This window comes from Nyctereutes procyonoides, unplaced genomic scaffold (assembly GCF_905146905.1).
Source record: "Nyctereutes procyonoides isolate TBG_1078 unplaced genomic scaffold, NYPRO_anot_genome, whole genome shotgun sequence".
Taxonomy (NCBI): domain Eukaryota; kingdom Metazoa; phylum Chordata; class Mammalia; order Carnivora; family Canidae; genus Nyctereutes; species Nyctereutes procyonoides.
Genome location: NW_026575133.1, coordinates 30,934,970 through 30,957,335, shown reverse-complemented (window position 1 = coordinate 30,957,335; position 22,366 = coordinate 30,934,970). Strand labels below are relative to the sequence as shown.

At 48.3% G+C, this 22,366-nt stretch overlaps 1 long non-coding RNA gene across 1 annotated transcript; it reads right to left on the bottom strand.

The window, feature by feature from the left end:
- Window positions 1-2,901: 2,901 nt before the first annotated feature.
- Window positions 2,902-22,112, bottom strand: LOC129493687 (uncharacterized). The gene is made up of 4 exons (XR_008661192.1): window positions 22,002-22,112; window positions 15,265-15,397; window positions 4,944-5,084; window positions 2,902-2,957 (listed from the first exon to the last, which is right to left on the bottom strand). It is a non-coding gene; the product is annotated as an uncharacterized LOC129493687 (long non-coding RNA).
- Window positions 22,113-22,366: the final 254 nt, after the last annotated feature.

The window sequence follows — 22,366 nt, the reverse complement described above, 5'->3', positions numbered from 1 at the left end:
GTGTTCCCCAAAATGCTCCCTGCCTGTGCTGCTTCGGGCATGAAACCCCAAGCAAAAGGGGTTTGGTATTTCCTCTGCAGAATTGTATATTTGCAAGGTGCCAACCCTTACCACTCTGAGCCTCACGCAGGGAGAAGGCATCCTTTGGAAGTGACCTCTGCCCTGCACATTCTGGAACATGGTCCCAGTGCGGGCGAAGTAGGCGGAATAAGCACGGTGATGTCGAAGACCCACTAGGCCCTGAAAAGATCAATGAGCTTGAGACACACTTCGCGTGACAGGCTGTTTCCTGACTGTCACAAGCAGTCTTCCCATGCTCCTCTGCAGTGTGACTTCCCCCGACATCATCACGCAGTGGGGCCTACATCCCCGTCTCCTGAAACGAGCCACCCTATGACTTTGACCAATAACAGAACATGGTGGATGTGAGGTTGTGCGAGCTCGTGGGCCTCTAGTGTGTGCAGCCTCTGTCCTCGCCCATTCGCTACACAGGCCCAAGGCTGCCATGTGAGGAAGCCTCTGGAGTAGTTGGCAGTGGGGGGTCAGGTGGGAGAGAACATAGGTGCGCCCATTGACAGTGAGCAGCAAACACTGGACACGTGTACCAGGCTACCCGGGACCATCTGCCCCTTCGGCTGGATGGACCACATGAGTGAGGAACAGCCCAGCCCGGCCCCAGAAACATGAGAAATCAATCATCACTACTGGAAGTTTCTGTGGGGTGCCACCCCGCAAGAATCTAGAGCACAAAGAACTGGTTTTAGGCAGCAGGTGGGGCTGAAAGGTACTGAGGAGACGCGCAGAGGGGGATGAGCAGTGAGGAGTGGCCGGGAGAGCCGCAGCGTGGCCTGAACCAGGTAGTGGCAGAATGAGCGGCAAGACTCTCATTGGCAGTTAACGTGGAAAATAGGAAACGTGCCTAAGCTTGTAAACATGGGTAAAAGCATTCCTAGGTAGGCTTCTGGGAGTACCAGTTAGCCGCCTACAGCTATGCAGGGTGAGATGTGGAAGACAGAGAGGAGCTAAAAAACAAAAAACAAACCCAATGGCCCCCCACTGAGAACCCCCCCCCAAACCCAACTGGTGTCTGCAAGTGGGATTGAAAGAATATAAGTACATCAGGATTACCTACTGAGTTCAAAAAATAAATGTACTTCACATTTTCAGTTTCAACAGTCAGCTAAATATTCCTAAAGCAAGAAATGGACTCAGAGTAGAGCCTGAATCGAGAATATGACCATAAAGCCCCAGAAAGATAGGAAGCAGTGCCTCACAGACTTTCTCAACAAGGGAAAGAGGGCTCCCCAGACTCTAAGCACTGGCTCGTAGAAGCTCACAGAAGCCTGATAATACCCAAAGTAGAGGCAGGTTCGTCTTGGACAGAATGACTTTGGGGGGAATAGAGGAAATTCCAACAAGATTCCTAGGAGACCTACAATACTTCTAAGAGAATAATACTAATGAGAACACTAGCAGCTTGGACCAAAAAGGGCAAACACCAAAGGAAAAGATGCTTGTGGGCCTCCAGCTCTATCAGAATCAGATGCAGAGAGCTACTGATCTTCAAACATGGGTCCTTCGTGATGGAAAAGAAAGGACCTCCAGTGAGCAGAACACGAGAACAATGGACAGAACAGGGAACTAGGAAATCCTTCCTGGGAGCAGAAATGGGCCTTAATCAAGGAGTATCTCCTGCCTCTGCAGTTGGGGCCTCTGACAGCCTGGTCCATCTGGATCTCAGAATTGGTAAGGACCAGGGACTTCCAAGTGCCTCATGTTCCTCTTTTTTTTTTTGATGGGAGCAACTGGCCCCATGTTCATGCTGGCCCTGTTTGTGGGGTGATTTGGTTAGCTCAGAGATCTCTGGATTGAGGAGTCACACCAGAGGAGGGGTGTGTGGATCTCCAGATGGACCTGATGTAGATCATGGGAACCTGGCCTCTGAGTCTGATGTCCTAACTGGGATAAGTGTTTTGGGCATCCCGAGATGGGAGAAAGAATATGGCGTGTGTAGGAAGAACACAGTTTGTGGCCAGATTGTGGAATGCGACAGATTGAAACCATGGCCATGAATTCCTTCTTCGCAGAAGGTATGTTTCTCTGCAATAAAATTTTGCCCTGTCTGCCATATATCTCTCAACCGTATTAAATTGGGGCTGGCCTGGTGATTTTGCCTTGGGCAACGGAATGTGGCAGAAGTGATACTGCATGAATTTAGAGCCTAGGACTCAGGTTGCCCTGGGACTTGTGCCTTTGCCCTCTCTGAATACTGTCCTGAGACCAGGAAGCTTGTCCAACCTACAGGAGAAGGAGCGGCCATGTGACTGAGAATGGAGGGGTCTCCGTGGAGAGCTGGTGTCGTGAGCTGAACATGTGAGTGAGGCTAATGCCCATGTCCAGTCCTGCAGGCCCTCCTGCTGAAGGCGGCCATGTGGGGGACCCAGGTGGAACCAGACGAGGAAGTAACCAGCCAACCTATGGGAAAGTGAAATAATCACTATTGTTTTATGTTACTAAATTTTGGGGCAATGTGCTATGCACGGATAGAAAACTGTAACACCTACCATTGAGCAAAGACGACCAAAAAGTAAACATCAAATATTAGTATCAGGAATGAGGGGAAAAAAGACATTGTACATTGAGGGGGTATGTACTACTGTGAACCTCATTGTGCTTGAAATTTAATAACTTAGACAAAACAGATAAACTCCATAGAATATAAAACTAGAACTGACACAAAATAAATAGAACATGTAAATAGCCCTCCATCACTTTTTAAAATTGCCTCTGTAAATAAAGGCCTTTTCACATAAACTCCAGGCTCAAAGAGCTTCAATGGTAAATTCTACTGAACATTTGAGGGAGAAACAAGATGAAACTTACCACACTGTCTCAGAGATGAAAGACACAGCTCTTCCCAACACATCTTAGGAGTCCATCAAAAGCCTGATATCAAACTTTGATGACAATGAAAGAGGAGAAGAAAATTATAAGTCAATATCATTCTTGAGCAGAGATACAAAAATCCAACACAAAATAACAGCAAATTAAATCCAGCAAAATATAAGAAGCATAATATGTCACAAGCAAGTGAGTTTATTCCAGGAATACACAGTTACTTCAGTGTTTGAAGATTAATTGTAATTTAGTACTTAGCAGAGTAAGGAAAACACCACAGAATCATCTTACTAGAGGCAGAAAGAGCATTTGATAAAATTCAGCTCATTCAACCCGCTTATGAAAATTCTCAGCAAGCAAGGAATGGAAAGGAATGTCCTCCATGAGGTAACAGGCACAGAAGCCTGTGTCTGATGTCATGCTCAGTGTCAAGATCTGGAATGATTTTCCCCTAAGAGGAGGAACATGGCAAGAATGCCTTCTTTCCACTTCTATTCCACACCAACTGGAGGTCATAGCCAGTGAAATAAGGCAAGAAAAAGAAATGAAGGGTATAAAAAAAAATGGGAGAGGAAAAAGTTAAACTTCTCTCCACAGCCAATACAGATGCAGAGAAAAATCCTAAATCTAATGGAAAACTGCTAAAACTAGTTGGTGAAGCTTTTAAGGTTGTGAGATTCAAAGACAAACTAAAAATGTTAATGAGCCAAGGTCAGGCAGTATGAGAAGCCATCACAAGTTGGAGGGGACTACAGAGGTGTGGCAACCAAATGCCACAGGGTGTCTTGGATTGGATCCTGGAACATGAATGTTAGTGGAGAAATCTGAGTGAAGTCCCTAATTAATAGTATTTACCACTGTTAGTTTCTTAGTTTATTTCATAAACTAAGCACATTGTAGTGCTACAACCTAAGATGCTGAGAAGCTGGGCCCATGGCATATGGGGACACTTTTTAATATGTTCACATATCTCTCTTTTTAAAGATGTATTTATTTATTTTAAATTTATTTTTATTTATTTATGAGAGAGCAAGTGAGCGAGAGAGCACGCAGGGAACGAGAGAGAATCTCAAGCAGACACCATGGTGGGTGCATGGCCCCACGTAGGGCTCAATCCCACGACCCTGAGATCACAATCTGAGCCAAAAACAAGAGTTGGATGCCTAAGTGACTGAGCCATCCCTGCAACTCTCTTTTAAGCCTAAAATTATATAGGAAGTTTAAAAACATGGAAGAGGTCAGTGGTGTCTTCTTGAGCACAGCACAAGCAGTGTGGCTCTGGAGGCAGGAAGGGCAGGGGCACCTCCTCCGCCAATCTGTTGTTTGTGTCTGAGAGCTGTGCCCAGGCACTCAGCTGTGAACTTCCTTCCACCAAAGACTCTGAAGCTACTTAATACCCCTTAACAAGTCTCTTATTGCCTAAAATAATAGTAATAATCACCACTAAGAAAATGTAAAGGCCAGCCAGACTGGGAGAAAATATTTCTCAGAGGAATTGCTTCTAGAATATATGAAGAACTCCTACAACTCCATATCGGGGTGACAAATGTAAAAAATGAGAAGGAAGCAAACAGCCACATTACCGAGAAGACATAAAACAGCCAGGAAACACAAGGACGAGCTCAATACCATGAGTCATCCAGGAAATGCAGAATAAAGCAATAAAGCCACCAAGATTTCACTTCACAACCATTAGGGGTCAAATTAAACACGGCAACAACGCTAAATGCTGTATATATTTCTGACGGGTTTGTAAAAAATGGTTCAACCACTTTGGAAAACTGAATGCGTCTATAGAGATAAATGTGCATCTACCCAGCAACCATATAAGATAAGCACATGCCCGCAAAGGACTTGAACGAGAATGTTCACAGCAGATTTATAAAAGCTGGAAACTCCTGTCCGTCAACAAAATAACGAATGAACAAAGAGTGGTACATTCTCACGATGGAATATTAATCCGCAATAGAAAATGAACTTTGGAGGCGGGCGACAACGTGGCTAAGTGTCAACCATTGTGCTGAGTGAAGCAGCCAGATACTAACCAGCGCACAGCGCGGGGCATGGGTGGCGTCGTCTGCCTTCGGCTCAGGTCATGATCTCAGGGTCCTGAGATTGAGGCCCACATCGGGCTCCCTGCTCAGTAGGGGGGTCTGCTTCTTCTACTTCTCTCTCCTACATAAAATCTTAAAAAAAAAAAAATAAACAGGGCATAATGTGTGCTCCACCCCCAGGAAGCTGATGGGAGAACCAGTCCACAGCCAGAGGCAGAGCAGAAATTCCCATGGGGCGGGGATCACTAGGAAGGGGGCAGGTGGGGAGTTTCTGAAGTGACGGAAAAAGTCTCGATCTTTTAAAAATGTTTGAATATGTACATCATACATATACACATACTATCATGTATGTTACATATTATATGTCACACATTATATATGCCTGTTTGTACATAAACAGTTGCCATTTTACGATACAGTTCAGTGGCATCAAGTACATTCACAAGGTCCTGCAACCATCACCGCGGCTCATCTCTGGAACCCAAATGACTGAACCGCACCCACACCCATGACACACTCCCTCGTCATCCCTCTCCGGCTCCTGGTCTCTCTGTGAACCTGACTGTTCCGGGCACCGTGTAAGCGGAATCCAGCCGCACTGAACTCCTGTGTCCGGCTTACTCCATAACGTCTTCAGAATTTGTCCACGTTGCAGCTGCTGCCCGGACTTGGTTCCTTTTTTTCAGGCCAACTGGTATCCATGGGGTGGATGTGCCGCATTTTGTTTATTCATTCATTTGTCCATCGATGGGCATTTGAGGTTGTTTCCACCTTTTGGCCACTGTGAATAATGCTGCTATGAACATGGGTGTGCAGATATCCATAAGGAAAGTTCTGTACCTTGATTGGATGTTAGTGACACAGGGTACACATTTTCAAAACGCATTAACTGATAGGCAGAGCCTCTGGGAACTACCCCAGGTCTCTCAGACCCTATCATCATAGGCCGTAGGTGGGGTCTCCCACCCCTGATGTACACCTGCCGACCACCCCCCCGGGGGGCTTGGGAGGAAACCCTCTCCTCCAGCCTTGAGCTAGGGCTCCCTGCCCGCCCCTCACACCACCCAACCCAGCCCCCCACAAGTCACCTGCACACAGGGAATGGCTAGCCTTCCCAGGACACCCTGCTGCCTGGCCCCATGCACCTCACAGTACTCCAGCGTCCATCCGGTCAGCCCCAGGGCGTCCACTCTTTGCATCTGAGGCCCTGGATGCAGCCTGTCTCATCTAGAATGGCTGTGCCTGCATTCAGTGGGAGGTAGCCTGGGCTCCCGAACCGTCCCCAGGCCTCCCCACGCAGAGAGCAGCTGGGTCTTCCAGCATTTTGGGGACGACTCTGCATTTTTCTTTCTTTTAACAAATAAACAACAGAACTGACATAGGCTTAAGGCCCTCTCGCTTTCCATGAAGAAAGTTCTGCGTTGCATTAATAAAGAGAAACAGTAGGAATCATGGCAAAAATAATAAACAAGCAGCTCTGCTGGAGAGGAGGAGCTGGAGCTCTCTCTAGGGGACCTGTGCTACTCCTGAGCTAGTTCTTTGTGAAATAAGTTTGATCTGTCCTCAAAAATAATTAAAGCAGCTTATACTTCTGTGAAGACAAATGGCAGAGCAGAAACTCTGAAGGTGAACACTCTCTCCCAGCGCACGGTGCCTACTTGCTGGGGCAGCTCACCCAGCTAAGCCCGCCCTTTGCTCTCCTGCCCGGGCCATCCCACAGGCTGGAAGGGGATCCCTGGTGTATTCCCAGCACGTTGGCATCAGCTGTGGGCAGGCGCTGCCCCGTAGGCCCAGCATCCCTTCAGTCTGAGCTGCGGGCACAGCCCCTGGCCCTAACCCCCAGTGCCTCCCAGGCTGGCCCGTCTCCCTCATGCCAGGGTGAGGAGCTCTGTCCCGAGCAAGAAGGCTGCCTTGCCTACAGCTGGGAACCACCAATAGGCCCCCCTCAACACCCTGTGCCTAGCAAAGTCCACACCCAGGCAGGTCACAGAGAAGGGGGGAGTTTGGACTGGTTGCCCCTCCTGTAGCGCCTGACAGGTTGTTTCCAAAGATCACAGAATCGGTGAAGAGGCTGGCTCACTGCACAGCATTCGGCCACCTGCCACCGACTCTGGTTGCTCTGCGTCTCTCTGCCCAAGGTCAAGGGTCAGGGCTGTTCCCTGTCCCAGGTCAAGTTGGTAGAAGGGCTCACATCTCCAGTAGAGCGGGCTGGCCCTGGTGGCTGTGGCAGGCGCGGGTTGTCCTGAAGTTTTTCAGGCGTTTTCTAATTTCCTGGTTGTTTTTCAAAGCTCCGTTCTTTTCTCCTCCATAAACTGATCTTTAAGAATGGTTGTTTGATAGGGGCGCCTGGGTGGCTCAGCTGGTTAGGCAGCCAACTCTCGGTTTCGGCTCAGGTCATGATCTCAGGGTCATGAGATGGAGCCGCATGTAGGGCTCTGTGCTCAGCAGGGAGTCTGCTTGAGATTGTCTCTCTCCCTCTGCTTCTCTCCTTGCTTGCTCTAAAATAAATAAATAGGGCACCCGGGTGGCTCAGCGGTTTAGTGCCTGCCTTCAGCCCAGGGTGTGATCCTGGAGACCCGGGATCGAGTCCCACATTGGGCTCCCTACAGAAAGCCTGCTTCTCACTCTGCCTGTGTCTCTGCCTCTCTGTCTCTCATGAATAAATAAAATCTTTAAAAATAAATAAATAAATCTTTAAAAAAAAAGGTGTTTGATATACAAAGCACACAGTGTTTCACTGGTAAATTCCCTAAACAACATATCAGCATTTGGATGGATATACCAGCATTCAGAAAATGTTAAAACCTCTACAAAAAGGGCAGCCCGAGTGGCTCAGTGGTTTAGTGCTGCCTTCGGCTCAGGGTGTGATCCCGGAGACCCGGGATCCAGTCCCACGTCGGGCTCCCTGCATGGAGCCTGCTTCTCCCTCTGCCTGTGTCTCTGCCTCTTTTTGTGTCTCTCATGAATAAATAAATATAATCTTTAAAAAAAAACCTCTACAAAAAATATTACCATCGACAATATCAAGATATTATTACTACCAACATCATCGGGCTATCTTTGACTTACTGAACTACAGCAATGTTAGGGTTCAATCTGGAAATAGCACTACATGAGTAAACAATCCAAGGGAAGGCCTTTTTAGTTAAAAAGTAAAATGAGTCAATACAATGGTAGGTTGTGTTAATACTGTAAGCTCACAGAACCTTTCCTGAGGTTGCAAAAAGGAACATATGGTGCCCATTTAAAATTCACCAATTACATAGAAGAGGTCAAGGATGAAACCATTTACTGAAGTCAGAAACCTGGTAGGCAGGGGGCGGGCAGGGGGCGGGCCCGGAGGGGAGCGGGCTGCAGGCAGGCGCCCCCCCAGCCTTCTCGAGCACGTGGTCCCAGCGGGCCCCAAGCACGACTGGCCAGATCCACACCACCCCCGGCTAATGACTGAGGTGCCTTGGGGGGAGTGCCTGGCACAGCGGGAAGGGAGGGACGACAGTCTCCAGCCTGACCAACCGACCGGCATCCTCTGCCGCTGATAGCGCCACTCTGGTGGTGACCCCTGCAGCCCACCTTTCCCCCATTTTTCTTGCCAGATTATTTTGAGGGGTGGGAAATTGAAAGATGTATTTACTTTTAAGCTGATTTTATTTTTTTCAGCATCATCTTTACAGGCTTATAGAGTATTTTTCCTTAAAAAGGACCTAGAAGCCCCTGGAAGCTCCCTGCCCCTCTTCCTCTCTACAGCTGGTGACTCTTGGTCACGTTTGCAGCCTTGCACTCACCACCCCGCTTAACAAACGCAGGGGAGAGATTGCTACTGCCTCTGAGAGAGAGGTCAGGAAACACCGAGGTTTAAAAAAATCTTTAAGAAGATTACCTCCCAAATCATTTCCAGACACCACCTCGGTTCGGAGGTTCCTGGCAAAGGAGAGCGACCGTTCCCCAACCGGAGGACACGCTCAGAGATGAAAACCCAAAGACACTCAGCTCAGCTCACCAGATACAGAACAGCGACTTTGAGAATAAAAACATTTTGCAACAAGCACATTAAGCTTTGAATTTAAAATGAGACCTGATTAGAATGTTTGATCTTGCGTCTTTTTATGCTACAAGTCAATGTTTTCTTATGGACAATTTCAAACGTCTATAAAGTGAGCAGAATAGCACGACGAGCCCCATTCACCTATGATCCGGCTTCCACATCCATCACCTACACCCCCTTCTCCCCACGACTTCCCTCTCAGGTAAAAGGTACATACTTTGAGACACACAAATCTTAACTGTACATGGTTGACGAGCGATACATTCATTAACCTGCATCCTCATGAAGATACAGACTTTTCACCACCCCCATGAAGCTCTCTCCTGCCCCTTCCCAGGTAAGCCCACCCGCTCCAGGAAACCAGCCTTGTGGATTGTTTTTCTATCACCCACCGACACGGTAGGCTCGTTTTTATTGCTGAGTGATATCCCATTGTATGGCCAACTACACACTCATCCTTTCTTTTCATCCATTCCCTTGTTGGGTGCTTTTTAGGTTGTTTCTGATTTCTGGTTATTATGAATATACCTACTAAAATCTTCCGGCATTCTTTCCTTTTTTTTTTTCAAGATTATTCTGACCCCTTAGGTTCTTTGTACTTCCAGACACGAATTTAAAAACAGTCAACTTCTATAAAAGTCTACCGGGGTTATAATTGGAATAGCTTTGAATTTTTCGATCAATTTTTGGAGAATTGACACCTTAACCATACGGGTTTTCCAATCCAGAAACAAAGGATATTCATTTAGGCCTCTACTTTCACTAAGAGAGATTTTGTGGTTCTCAAGAGGTCTTGCATGTCATTCTTTAAATCTAACTGTTTTGTTTTTGATGTTATTATGAATAATTTGGCTTTTGAGTTTTCCAGTTGTTTCCATATTTGTTGCTAATTTATAGAAGTACCATTGATTTTTGCATATTGGCCTTATATCGGTGACCTTGCTAACTCCACATTTTTACAATTTCTACTTGTTGGTTCATTGGGATTTCCTATGTATACATTCAAGCTATCTGCCAACAGGGGTAGTTTTACTTCTTTCCGATCTTTATGAATTTGGTTTTCCTTGTTTCACTGCACAGGCTGGCATTTAAGATAAATGTTGAATAGCAATAGAGCAGATGTATTGCCTCACTCCTCATCTTAGGGGAGAAAACATTTAACATTTCACCTTTAAGCAGTGAACTGTGTACTCTTCATAGACACTTTTCATCGGATTGAGAAATCTCCTTTTTATTCCTTCCTTGCATGTTGATTTTTTTTTCAAGTGATTTTTCTGCATCTCCTGAGCTGATCTCTTCTATTGTTTCCTTTTATTCTGTCAATAACGCAAAGTATACCGATTTCTGACACTAAGCCAACCTTGCATTCCGGAGAGTTTGCCATTGCTTGTTTTTCATTGCTACTATTTTCTGAGAAAAATTTTTTGCACCTATGTTCACAAAAGGTGTTGGTTTATAGGTATTTTTCTTGTATTTTTTTCAGGTTTTAGCATAAGGATTATCAATACTCAAATCTGCTTTATTAAAATCTTTACTACATGTGGCTTTGCTGTAAAGATAGTCCCCCCCGCCCCCGCTGTGGGAAAACTGCTCCAACAGTCAACAGGGTCAGGGAGAGCCGGGCGACAGCAAGCCACCCAGGAGCAGAGCGAGCTGGGGAGGTCTGTGGGCTATCACCCATCTTCTGGCCCCCCGGTCTGCAAGGAGCCTCACTCTTTCATGCTCTGGGCTCCTAAGAGGGCTGTGCTTTGCCTGACCTCCTGCCACCTGCCACACGGGCCCTCGCAGCAGAGGCTGCAGAAGCAGGAGCACTGGAACCCACGCTGTAAACAGCTGAGCAGAATCAATCGGGGACTGAAATCACACAGCAGCTTAGCATCTCTCCATGGAGACAATGTGGGCGGGTTCTAGGTTGTCGTAATGTCTGAGTGTTGGAAAAAAAGCACAAGTGTTTCAAGTACTTGGGGGTCTCCATTGAATCAGGGTGACCAACTCCACACGAGCAGATGCAGCCCTTAGATGGACGGTGGGGTCATTCATTCTGGAGGCGAGGAGCGTCTCTGGGGACGGGCAGATTTCATCACCTGCTGAACACCACTCCCTGCCCTACCTCCATAGCACTCTGTGATTTGAAACGATTTCACTTTCCTCTTTGGACTTTCTCCACTAGAATTAAACCCCATGGGGCAGGGACACACCTGTCCTGCTCAGTTACCTCCTGAGAGCCTAGAAGAGTGCCCGGCCCACGGTGGATGCTCAAGCCCTCGTTGGAAGAATGAATGAATGAATGAACTGGTGTATAAGATAGTAACTGCTGAGTCCTGTGGATGGATGTGCCTTTGAAAAGTGCCCAGTTCAATTCCCTTGGGGAAAACCTTGACTGAGTCCACTGACAGGGGCTGACTCGAGCTCCCCCCACTGCTAGAATCTTGGCACGTTTTAAATGCAGACCTCAGTTTTCCTGCGGTATATGGGTGGAAGAGTCCTCACCTTGCAGCCCTGGAGGATTGAGGAAACATGTCAAAGCGCTGGCACAGTTCTACACAGGCGTGACGTGTTGCTATGATTTTAACAGACTGTCCAGCAAGATGACCTGGTTGGGCCAGGACCCCGTGGTCACAGAGAAGGCTGCTTGCTGTCCCAGGTGGGACTTTTGTTTTTTTTTGCATTGAAAATGATCACACAGTTGGAATGCATTTTTAAAAAGGCTCCTTCTCTATAGAAGTTTTAACAGGAGATATCTAGGAGAAAAAACCATTTCTTTTGGAGTACTCGTTAATTGATATTAAAGCTTACTCACGAAAGGACTTACAACACAAGCCTGACAGTTGACAGGAATTGGGAAATTTACTTCTATTTTAATGCTGAAATGTAGTTCACACTGAATTCCTCCTCCTGGGTGAAATATCCTTCCCTCAATTTTTACAGGACTTTGTAATAAGGGCAGTTGTATGTGCTCATCAAAAATAGAAAGCGGCTGATGGAGTGGACATGTTCAGTGTAAATATTTAGTACAGGCGTTGGCGGCTTTTAAATTTGCATCTTGAGTTGAATGTATCTGCTGATTTTCCCATCTGCTAATATTTCCCCATCTGCTAAATACCTGCTACCGGGGGAAGAGGAGGCCTTTGTCATCCCTCTGCTTCACCTCCATGTCCCCTTCACCCGAACCTGGAAGCAGCACCGGCGTCCCGATGAGCAGACGACAGACATGCACGGACCCCGCTCTGCCCGCGGACAACAGCCCAGCCCAGGAGCCCCATCGGAGGGAACTCTGGGGTTTGCCTCTCCAGGGCCACTCCCAGCATCGCTCCAGCCGTGTGGAGCACAGAGCCGGGGGAGCAGCAGCTGCTCCGGGACACAAGGCCAGCCCTGGAGGAGAGGTGTGTCTGCGTAACATCCACCTCGGACAGCACGGCGAGGTGGCGAGGATGGCACGTCACCGACTCAAGGGGCCAAGAGACACCCAGAATGGGGAGCACTGGCCGCAAGAAGCCAGCAGGAAAACCAGGCCCAGACTGCATCCCTGCAGTCTCATCCAGCCCGGACCCTCCCTTCCCAGGGCCAGAAGGTTCTGGATGTGTCTTTGGTGCCCGGGAAAGGGCTTGAGCCTCAGCACGGAGCTCAGCGTCTCCACCCCCAGCCCCTGCACCATCTTGACTATGGGGAGGAGGGTTGCGTGGACCATGACCGTGGTTTGGGCACCCTGGGGCTTGAGCCCTAACACACACTCCCTCTCTCCCTGAGTGATGCAGGTGAGCTCACCAGCCTGCCTCCTCGGTGTCTATCATTTACCCCCCAACAGACTTCCCCTTTTTCCTCTTTAGACCCCAAGAAGCTGGAGAGCTCCAGCTGCTCAGCTCTGGGGGGGCCACTAGAACAGTCTGAGGGAGAAGGAAGCTGTGGTGTGGCTGCTGCCCCCACGGACAGGCCAACACCCCAGCGTCCACACATCGCGACACAGACCGGGGACAGAATGAAACGGCCCCAAAGAGCAAGAGTTCCATTTTATGCTTAAAATCAAGTCTGTCCCAGGAGGTCCCAACTGTGTAGACACTTGATTGATGGCGGCAAATAATGATTCTCAGTTTTGCTGGGAGCTTGCCTTCGTCGAAAGCCAGAGATGAATAAAATATACGAGAGCACATCAAATATAGTGCAAGGACAACATATACAAACAGTACATTAAGCATTATGGAAGACGATAAAGAGCTGGAAAAACAGATCCGAGTTAGCAGATGGGCTCCGATTCCGGGTCTGTCCGCGGAAATGGGGAGCGGAGGCACGGACTGCGCGTGGCCCTTCGGTCCTGGGAATAGTTCATTAGGTGGAAAAGCTGAACAGATTAATTTCCACCACCTCTCCCCTGCTAAATTCCCAGCTCCCGGGGAGGTGCTCGGCCACCGCAGCCCCTGCCCGCCAGGCCCCGGGCTTCCCTCCGCAGAGTGCAGTGTCAACAAAAATGCTACAGTGACATTTCTCTCCTGCTCTCAATTACATGTAGGCTTTTCACTGCCAGTATAAAATACATATTGTGCTCCAGCGAGATCCATTGTACCGGGGTCAGCGGGAACTCATTGTCCTTTTTGCTTTAGAACAAGACAATACTGACATCTGTAAGATTTGCTGTAAATAATCCGAGGGCTATAGGTACAGAGCAGTGGGCGAGGGGAAAGAGGGAGGGAAGGAGGTGCAGAGAGAGAGCAAGATGCTGAGCCGTGGACCGGATCTGAAGCCGGGAGACCCAGGCTTGTCTAGGGGAGGCCGCACTCAACGGTCGGCATCGTTTAGGGGGAGAGCGAGTATGTGGCAAGCGCTACGGGACGACTCGGGCAGAAACACCGAGTGCGGGCAGCCTTGGCCGCTGGGGCCGAATTCATCCCTGAGCGGCAGAGGCCCGGGCAGGGCTGGCTGTGCCCGTCCGCAGGCAGAGCCGCGAGCCCGGGAGCCACGCGTGGCCTCGAATCCCAGCAACGCGGGTGGCGGGAGCAGAGGATGGTGATGAAGTGCCATGGAGCCACTTCCCGGGCAGTTCAAATCAGTAAGCTAGGACCGGGTGGGGTCAAGCGGCACAAAGACTCGGGAAGCACGGGGGCCTACTGGGGGCCCACTGGGGGCCTCCGGAGTCGGTGTGCTGGGAAATCAAAAGCGTGTTTGATAACCAGAGAGCAGCTCTTTGCCAAAGGAGAGCTTTGTCATGGAAAAGAAGTTTGGCGACAGGCAGGGATGACAAAGGGCTACAAGGGCCGGGGGATGGTCCAGCCAAGCTTCCAGGCAGGCCCGCAGCCCCCGCACCGCTCCGTGTCAGCCCGCATGGGAGGCGCACCTGTGCACCCATGGGAGCCCACGCACCCCGGGACTCCGCGTGTGTGCGTGGCTGCGTGCAAGCAGCTGTACACGCATGTGCGTCCCGAGAGCTTGGAGGTGGAACAGATGGCTGGGGCCAGGGGGGCTCTGCTCAGTGACCGGCGCTGCTTCTCTGGCTGTGTGTGTGTGTGGGGGGGGGGCCGCGGGGCGCCCCCGAGTTGCCGGCAGCTCCAAGGGCGCTGCGGCGAATTCCTCTGCGCTCAGGACTTTTAACCTTCAAGACGAAATCTCTTCAGCCTGTGCCTTTTTTCCCTTTGGTCACATCCAGAAAAGTGAGCATGTGATTCCAATTTGAAATTAAAAGTCATGTCTGAATAACAGAACTGCATTCTCATTTCCTAATACCCTGGTTTTTACTACTTTGCATTCAACTGTGAAAAGTCTTTTAAAAACTCGGAACAGCAGTAAAACTTGAATGAATGTTTGACCCATTATTGCATAGCGGGTGCGCCTTCCAAGTAGGAGAGACTGCCAAGTTCTCCCCACCTAATATTTCCACTTTAATTGTGCCACTTGAGAAATTTACGTGCCTCAAAATATGGCATGAATCTTACGCTTATTGCAGTATCATTAGCAGCAACATTTAAGCAACATCTGTGTGCTATAGAACTAATTGAAGTAGCAGAAGTGGCAGCTGTAAATCCACAGGAAGATGGCAGTTTGTACCCAGCACTGCTGAGTTAGCTAGTAACTGTCAGCCTGTTCCTGCAATCTGGTCTCGAGCACCACGGTACAGGCACACAATGTCCAAAAAAATACAGCGAGTAGGCTAATGATCCTATTAACCACTTTGCTGCACCAATTTGGCTGTTTTTCCAGTTTCCTTGTTGAATTTCATTATAAATTTCTCCATTCCTGTAAAAAGTCCAGTGTGTGAGACGCGTCTGACTTTAAACTACTTACCTGAGCCGAGAAACGCCGGTCTGGCCAGACCAAACGGAGGATTGATTTTTTTTTTTTTTTTTGTTATTTAATCATTCTGGCTCCCCATCACTCCTTTCGATCGCTTAAATTTTTTTTTTTATCACACGCGTCTCTGTAAAAAAAAAAAAAACAACTTTAAGATCCCTAGTCATGTTGATATTTAAAGCAATGGCATTTTCTTCCCATGGACATAACATTTTCAATAATCAATACAAGATGGCAACCATAATTTATGACCGGTAGGGGGAGGAGGGCAGGGCAAGCGCGCTCGTGGTGTAAAGGGATCAGGCTGTCCGAGGGACTCGGGGGTCTGGGCTCCCCGTCGGCTCGCCAGGTTGACACACCAGGGCCGATGACTGACAGCCCAGCCACACGCTGGTTTGGACCCAAAAGGCATCGACTGTTTTCATTTCTTCGATATTAAGAAAAATGATACCGATTCTCCCCCATAGAAAGCCAGCGAGGTTGGGAGCGAGGAATTAATTACCCACATGCCTCTTTTTGCAGAAGCAGCGAGGGGGTCAGAGCCACTGTTTCTACTCAGGATACATCCTCCATCGAGCACAACTGGAAAAAAATATTTCTGACACTTCTTCGCAACCCAGCCCCATCTTGCTTTTAACCCTGGATTTGCTTGCTTTTGTCTTGGCAGCGAGTGGATGGTTCTCCCCCGGTGCCTGGCCCTTAGACAATGATGTAACTGGTATCTTTCGAAGCACTCAAGAGTGTTGGAAATACACAAAAGAAGACCTCCTTCAATATATGATGACTGGTGTGTTTGCCAACAACCCGACTTCATTAGAAAATTGGCACGTCCACCCAGCTGCCATGTGACACGCCGTTAACTGTGGACATTTGTTGTCTTAATGCTCAAGTACTCAGGGACTCGACTGATAAGGGAGAAAGTGTTTGGAATCTGCTGAACCCCACGCTTAGGGGGGCACGCCACCTCACGGTATTGAAAATCAATAGTCACGTGACGGCGGGGAGGTCAGAGGTCCCCAGAATTAACTTCCTAGTACTAAATTACTATCCCTCGTTTCTCGGCTTCTTTTCTAACAATGATACATTTTTAAGGGGGGCTGGTTAAAAACCACTCATGAACACAAAGCGAGAAAACCAGAACCACCGGCTGCCGGTTTCTACCCCCGCCCCCGCCCAGGAAGCATCAGGATGTTGAAGGCTCCGTCCATCTGCAACTCAGGTTCTTTTAAAATCTATTTCGTTTTGAGCGGTGGTGTTTTAACCGTCACGTGAAAGGACAGAAGCTGGCTTGGAAGCCGGCCGTATCTCGGACTCACCCCTTAGAGCAGCTGAGTGGTGACGTGGGTGCCATCCCTGCCCTAGGCCGGTGCTTGGGGAGGTCAGAGCACAGGCAGTGGAAGAGGGAGAGGAATATGCTCCCGGCAGATCATTTTAATTGAGAAATAAGCTCCAGGGCCCAACCACAGAGTCGCTTCTTCGGATGTCGCTTCCGAACGGGATTCTGGAGCCCAGGGGCCCCTCGGCCCGTCCCCACCCTTCTCCGTCAGAACGGGGGCTCGGCTCACCTTAACGCGTGGGAAAGGACACGTGGTCAAAACAGGGGAGCATTGTATCAGCTTTTTCCGAAAACTGTGCATCTTCTTTGATCCTACGGCCAAACTGCACAAGTGGGCAGTTTCTTGGAGTTCGGCGACGGCGCGGAGTCTGAAACCCTGCCCTGAACTCACCAGTCAGTGAAAGGTTCTGGACCAGCGTGCGGTTCTGGTCATTTGGAAATACTGGTTCCCTGAGTGAGGCGGATCTTCCAAATGTTGACACGTTTCATTACGTGATACTAAAAAGTCCTATTTGTTTGTATCACAGTCCCATTAGAAAAATCTATTCAGAAGCTGTAAAGCTCATAGTGATAGATATAAATTTTCAAAGATTTGTTCAAGACAAAATTTTAAAAAAGATTTGAGAGAGAGAGAGAGAGCGAGCACAAGCGGGGGTGGGGGCATGAAGAGAAGGGGCACAGGAAGGAGAGAAAAGCAGACTCCTCGCTGAGTGTGGAGCCTGATGTGGTGCTTGATCTCATGACCGTGAGATCCTGACCCGGAGGTCATGACCATGAGAACACAACCTGAGCCAAAATCAAGCATCAGGCACTTGATCAACTAAGCCACCCCAGGCGCGCCCTAAAAACAAATTTTTATCACTGGCAATAAATATGGTCATTTGTTCTCCTTGAAGGGACAGGTTTACTTCATTTATTTTTTTTATTTATTCTTAAGATTCTATTTATTTGAGAGAGAGAGAGAGAGAGAGAGAGAGAGAATGAGCAGGGGGAGAGGCAAAGGGAGACGTGGACTCCCTGCTGAGCAGGACCCTGGGATCATGACCTGAGCCAATGGCAGACACTTAATGGACTGGGCCACCCAGGCACCCCTACTTCATTCATTTTTGAGAAAATGCCTAGCAAACACACGTCTGAATGACCACTCTTGGTAAACTCATCTTTTAATGTTCCCCCAGGTGTGGTTTCCACCCACTGCCCATGTCCCCATGGTGCAGGTGCGGGGCGGGGAGGACTCTCCCAGTCTGCTGAACCAGAAGGAACCCCCTTCCACAACAGGAGTTCAAGGGTAGGGGGTTAATGTGAACCAGTTCTAGAGTCACTCACCACCCAAGAATCTGAGCAGAAAGGGGCACATGGCTGTGCTGAATCGTGGCCTCCAGTCACCTGCTTACAATGTTCAAGTTATGGGACATTTGATGCAAAGAAGCCAATGTGATAATACCTATGTTGTGAAATATTTAAGGACACTAGTGCCTCTACAATCCCGCCTAGGAAGTGGAACAATACGGGACCGTGTGGTTGAATATCTACATTTTCTACAGTTTTCCACCTTCCCATCTCTGCCCCAGAGGCAACAACTTAAATTTTGTATTTATCATTTCCTTGCCCTTGACAAGGTTCTAGGGATGTCTGGGTGGCTCAGTGGTTGAGTGTTTGCCTTTGGCTCAGGGCGTGATCCCCAGGTCCTGGGATCGAGTCCCGCATCGGATCCCCACAGGGAGCCTCCTTCTCCCTCTGCCTGTGTCTCTCTCTCTCTGGGTCTCTCATGAATAAATACATAAAAATTTTTTTAAAGAAAAGGTTGTATTATGTATGTGTGCATGTTTATATATGTGTATATGCATAGGTGATTGTGTATGTATATATTTCAAGCATTATATATCCGTCGAGGCTTGACTTTTATTGAGCACAGTAGTAGGAAGCCCTAGTCACAGCAGTCAGACAACAAAAAGAAATAAAAGGCATCCAAATTGGTAAGGAAGAAGTAAAACTCACTATTTGCAGAGGATATGATACTCTATATAGAAAACCCTAAAGACCACCAAAAAACTACTAGAACTGATATATGAATTCAGTAAAGTCACAGGACACAAAATCAAGCAGCAGAAAGTGAAATTAAGAAAACAATCCCATTTACAACTGCACCAAAAACAATAAAAATATTTTAGGAATAAGTTAACCAAAGAAGTGAAAGACCTGTACTCTGAAAACTATAAAACGCTGATGAAAGAAATTGAAGATGACACAAAGAAATGGAAAGACCTTTCGTGCTCATGGATGGGAAGAACAAATATTGTTAAAATGTCTACACCACCCACAGAAATCTACAGACTTGATGCGATTCCTACCAAAATACCAACAGCATGTTGAAATAAAGCTAGAGCAAATAATCCCCAGATTTGTATGTTCACAAAAGACTCATTAGCCAAGGCAATCTTGAAAAAGAAAAACAGAAGTAGATGTATCACAATCCCAGACTTTAAGTTAGATCATAAAGCTGTAGTCATCAAAACCGTATGGTACTGGCACAAAAATACAAACACAGGTCAATGGAACAGAATAGGAGCAGAGGAAAACCCACAATTATATGATCAATTAATCTTTGACAAATGAATATGCAATGGGAATGAGACCGTCTCTTCCACAAATGGTGCTGGAGAAACTGGACACGCTACATGCAGAAGAACGACACCGGACCACTTTCCTACACACACACACACACACACCAATAAACTCAAAATAGACACATCTCCCGAGGCAAGAGAAACAAAAGTGAAAATTAACTATTGATACTACATCAAAATAAAAAGCTTCTGTGCGGGAAAGGAAACAACCAACAAAACTAAAGAGCAATCTACGGAACGGGAGAAGATATTTGCAAGTAATGATTCTGATAAAGGGCCAGAACCCAAAATATATAAGAAACTCATACAATTCAATACCCCAAAACCAAATAATCCAACTAACAATGGGCAGAAGGCACGGACAGACATTTCTGCAAAGAGGACACACAGGTGCCAACAGACACGTCCCTCATCATGGGGGAAATGCAAAGCAAACTCACAGTGAGATACCACCTCACGCCTGTCAGGATGGCTGGAGTCACAGAAACAAGTGTTGGCGAGGATGTGGAGAACAGGACCCCCCCCCCCCTTACACTGCTGGTGGGAATGCAAACTGGTGCAGCTGCTGTGGAAAATGGCATAGAGTTTCCTCAAAAAGTTAAAAGAATTACTGTATGATCCAGCAACCACACTACTGGGTATTTACCCAAAGGATGCAGAGACACAAATTCACACGGGTACCTGCACCCCAGTGTTTACAGCAGCAGCGTCCCCAGCTGCCAGGATCTGGAAGCAGCCCTAGAGTCCATCCACGGATGGATGGATGAAGATGTGGCGTGTACGTAATGGACTATTGCTCAGCCATGGGAAAGGATGAAATCTTGCCCTCTGCAACAACATGGATGGATCTAGAGAGAACGAGGCTGAGTGAGAGAAGTCAGACATAGACAAATGCCGTATGAATTCCCTCCTATGTGGAGTTTAAGAAACAGAGGAGCAAAGGAAAAAAAAAAAAGAGAGAGGCACTAAGAAACAGACTCCTAACTCTAGAGGAGAAACTGTTGGTTGCCAGAGGGGAGGAGGTGGGGTTGGGGGAACAGGTGATGGGCGAAGGGCACGGGTGTCCTGACGGGCACTGGGTGACGTACAGAGCTGTCCGATCACTGTATCGTACACCTGATCCCGATACAGCACCGTACTTTAACTACACTGGAGCTGAATTAAAAAAAAAAAAAGCTTAATTAAAAAAGGCTTGTTTGGGACGCCTGGGTGGCTCAGTGGTTGAGCGCCTGCCTTCGGCTCAGGGTGTGACCCCGGGGTCCTGGGATCAAGTCCTAAATCGGGCTCCCTGCATGGAGCCTGCTTCTCCCTCTGCCTGTGTCTCTGCCTCTCTCTCTGGGTCTCTCATGAATAAATAAATAAAATCTTTTTTTTTTTTTTAAAGGCTGGTTTGTGATCTTTACAGAATTAGTGCAACCCCCTGCACTCTGCTTTGTTGACTTCTCACCCTGTATCTGGGACGCACCCACGTTACAGCACGAAGCTCTGTTCACTTTCAAAGCTGCACAATGTTCACTATTCATGCACTTGTTTTGTCGCTGGACCGGTGTTCAGACTGACTATGGTTTTCTCTCCGGCACCCAGGCCTGGTTTCTGGGTGCAAGTCAGAGTCCCCAGGGAGTGTGCGTGGCGAAGAGACGGCCGGGCTGGAACGCCACAGGGTAAAGCCACAGGACTGTCCAAAGTCACACACAGACTCAGAGCTCTTTTCAATATCTTCTAGAAGCTTTTCTTTGAATTCCTAGAGCATCAACCATAGTTGGCTCTTATTACGCATGGGCATTTGCGGGCTATTCTAGAACGCCAGTGGGATCAGGACAGATTCTGAGGCCTTGGGCTTTCCATATTCAAAGCTGGATTGTTTTGGGACATGACACTTATCTTTCCTGTGGGGGGAACTGCAGTATATCACAGGGTGTTGTGGGATCACAGCTGCCCACCTTGATGAAGGGTGCACCTGTCAGCGCTCTGCTGGTGACCGTGCTCTTTGAAGAGGCCGGAGAGGAAGAGGGCCTACAGCACAAACGGAGGGCCCGCCGCCTGCAAAGTGGGCTTCGTCAGACCATACACCAGGCATCGGAGGGCACCCAGAGGTCTCTCTCAAAAGGACAGACTTTCCAGAATGTTCTGACGATGCTCAGAAAGCAGGCTTTTCACATCCACTAGCCGCTGGTTCCTCTACTGTTTGGGCACAACTTTTTTTTTTTTTTTTTTTAAATACATTGAAAACAATTCTTTTCAGAAGTTTCTGCTCCTAGTTGGGCTCCTCTGAAGCAGATTCCTGCAGGGTTGGCCAAAGGCGTGGCCACCCCACGTGTGACTCAGGCTCTGCTGTTCCTGAAGCTGGCTCCACTCTGCTGACAGCAGGCGATGAGCCGCTGTCAGACGGTCGTCTCACTCTCACCTGGCATCACCCTCTGTAACTGCAGGCCTCCGGGGCCGTCTCGGGTTGTTTCTGGCCCCGGCAGTGGCTCTGCGAACGGGCTGCTGTGTTTTCCAGTCGTGAGGAGAGCTTCCAGGGGGTTCTTCCGATAATCATCATCTTGATCTTAAATGTAAATATTGTCACCGTGGTTTAAAGAGAGATTAATGGTTTGCTGACAGCTCCGTACGTCCTTAGGAAGAAACGTACCAAAGAGAACATCCAATCACCATCTTATTCCCAACCCCACCAGGGAACCACACCCACCGCTGGTTGAGTGCGTCTCCGGAGCTCGGGGCCGGTGCTGTCGGGTCTGGGGCTTGGACGTCTTTTCTGAGCAACTTACCGATTGAGAAGGAAGTTCAGCATGTATCCCATAATGAGGGAAAATAGTAGAAACTGCTAAATGCCAGCTCAGTGCCAGGTGTCTCACACGTCCGGCTCTGCTCTCTGCAGAAACTTCAAGGCAATGGCTTCAGCTCCTTTCCAGAGATGAGACAGTGGAGGATCAAACAGGTTTGGGGTGGCCCAGCCACTCACCCGCCGTGGTCGGCTAATCGTGTCACTGCCCGGAGCCCCAGGCCCTTGCGGCCCCACCTCTGTGCATCCCTGGGCTGCAAGTCACACCAGCCCGAGGTCGTGGGCAGCAAGACAAACCCACTGGGGCTAGTTCACCCGACCCTGTCCCACCTGCAGAGCAGCATAGGACGT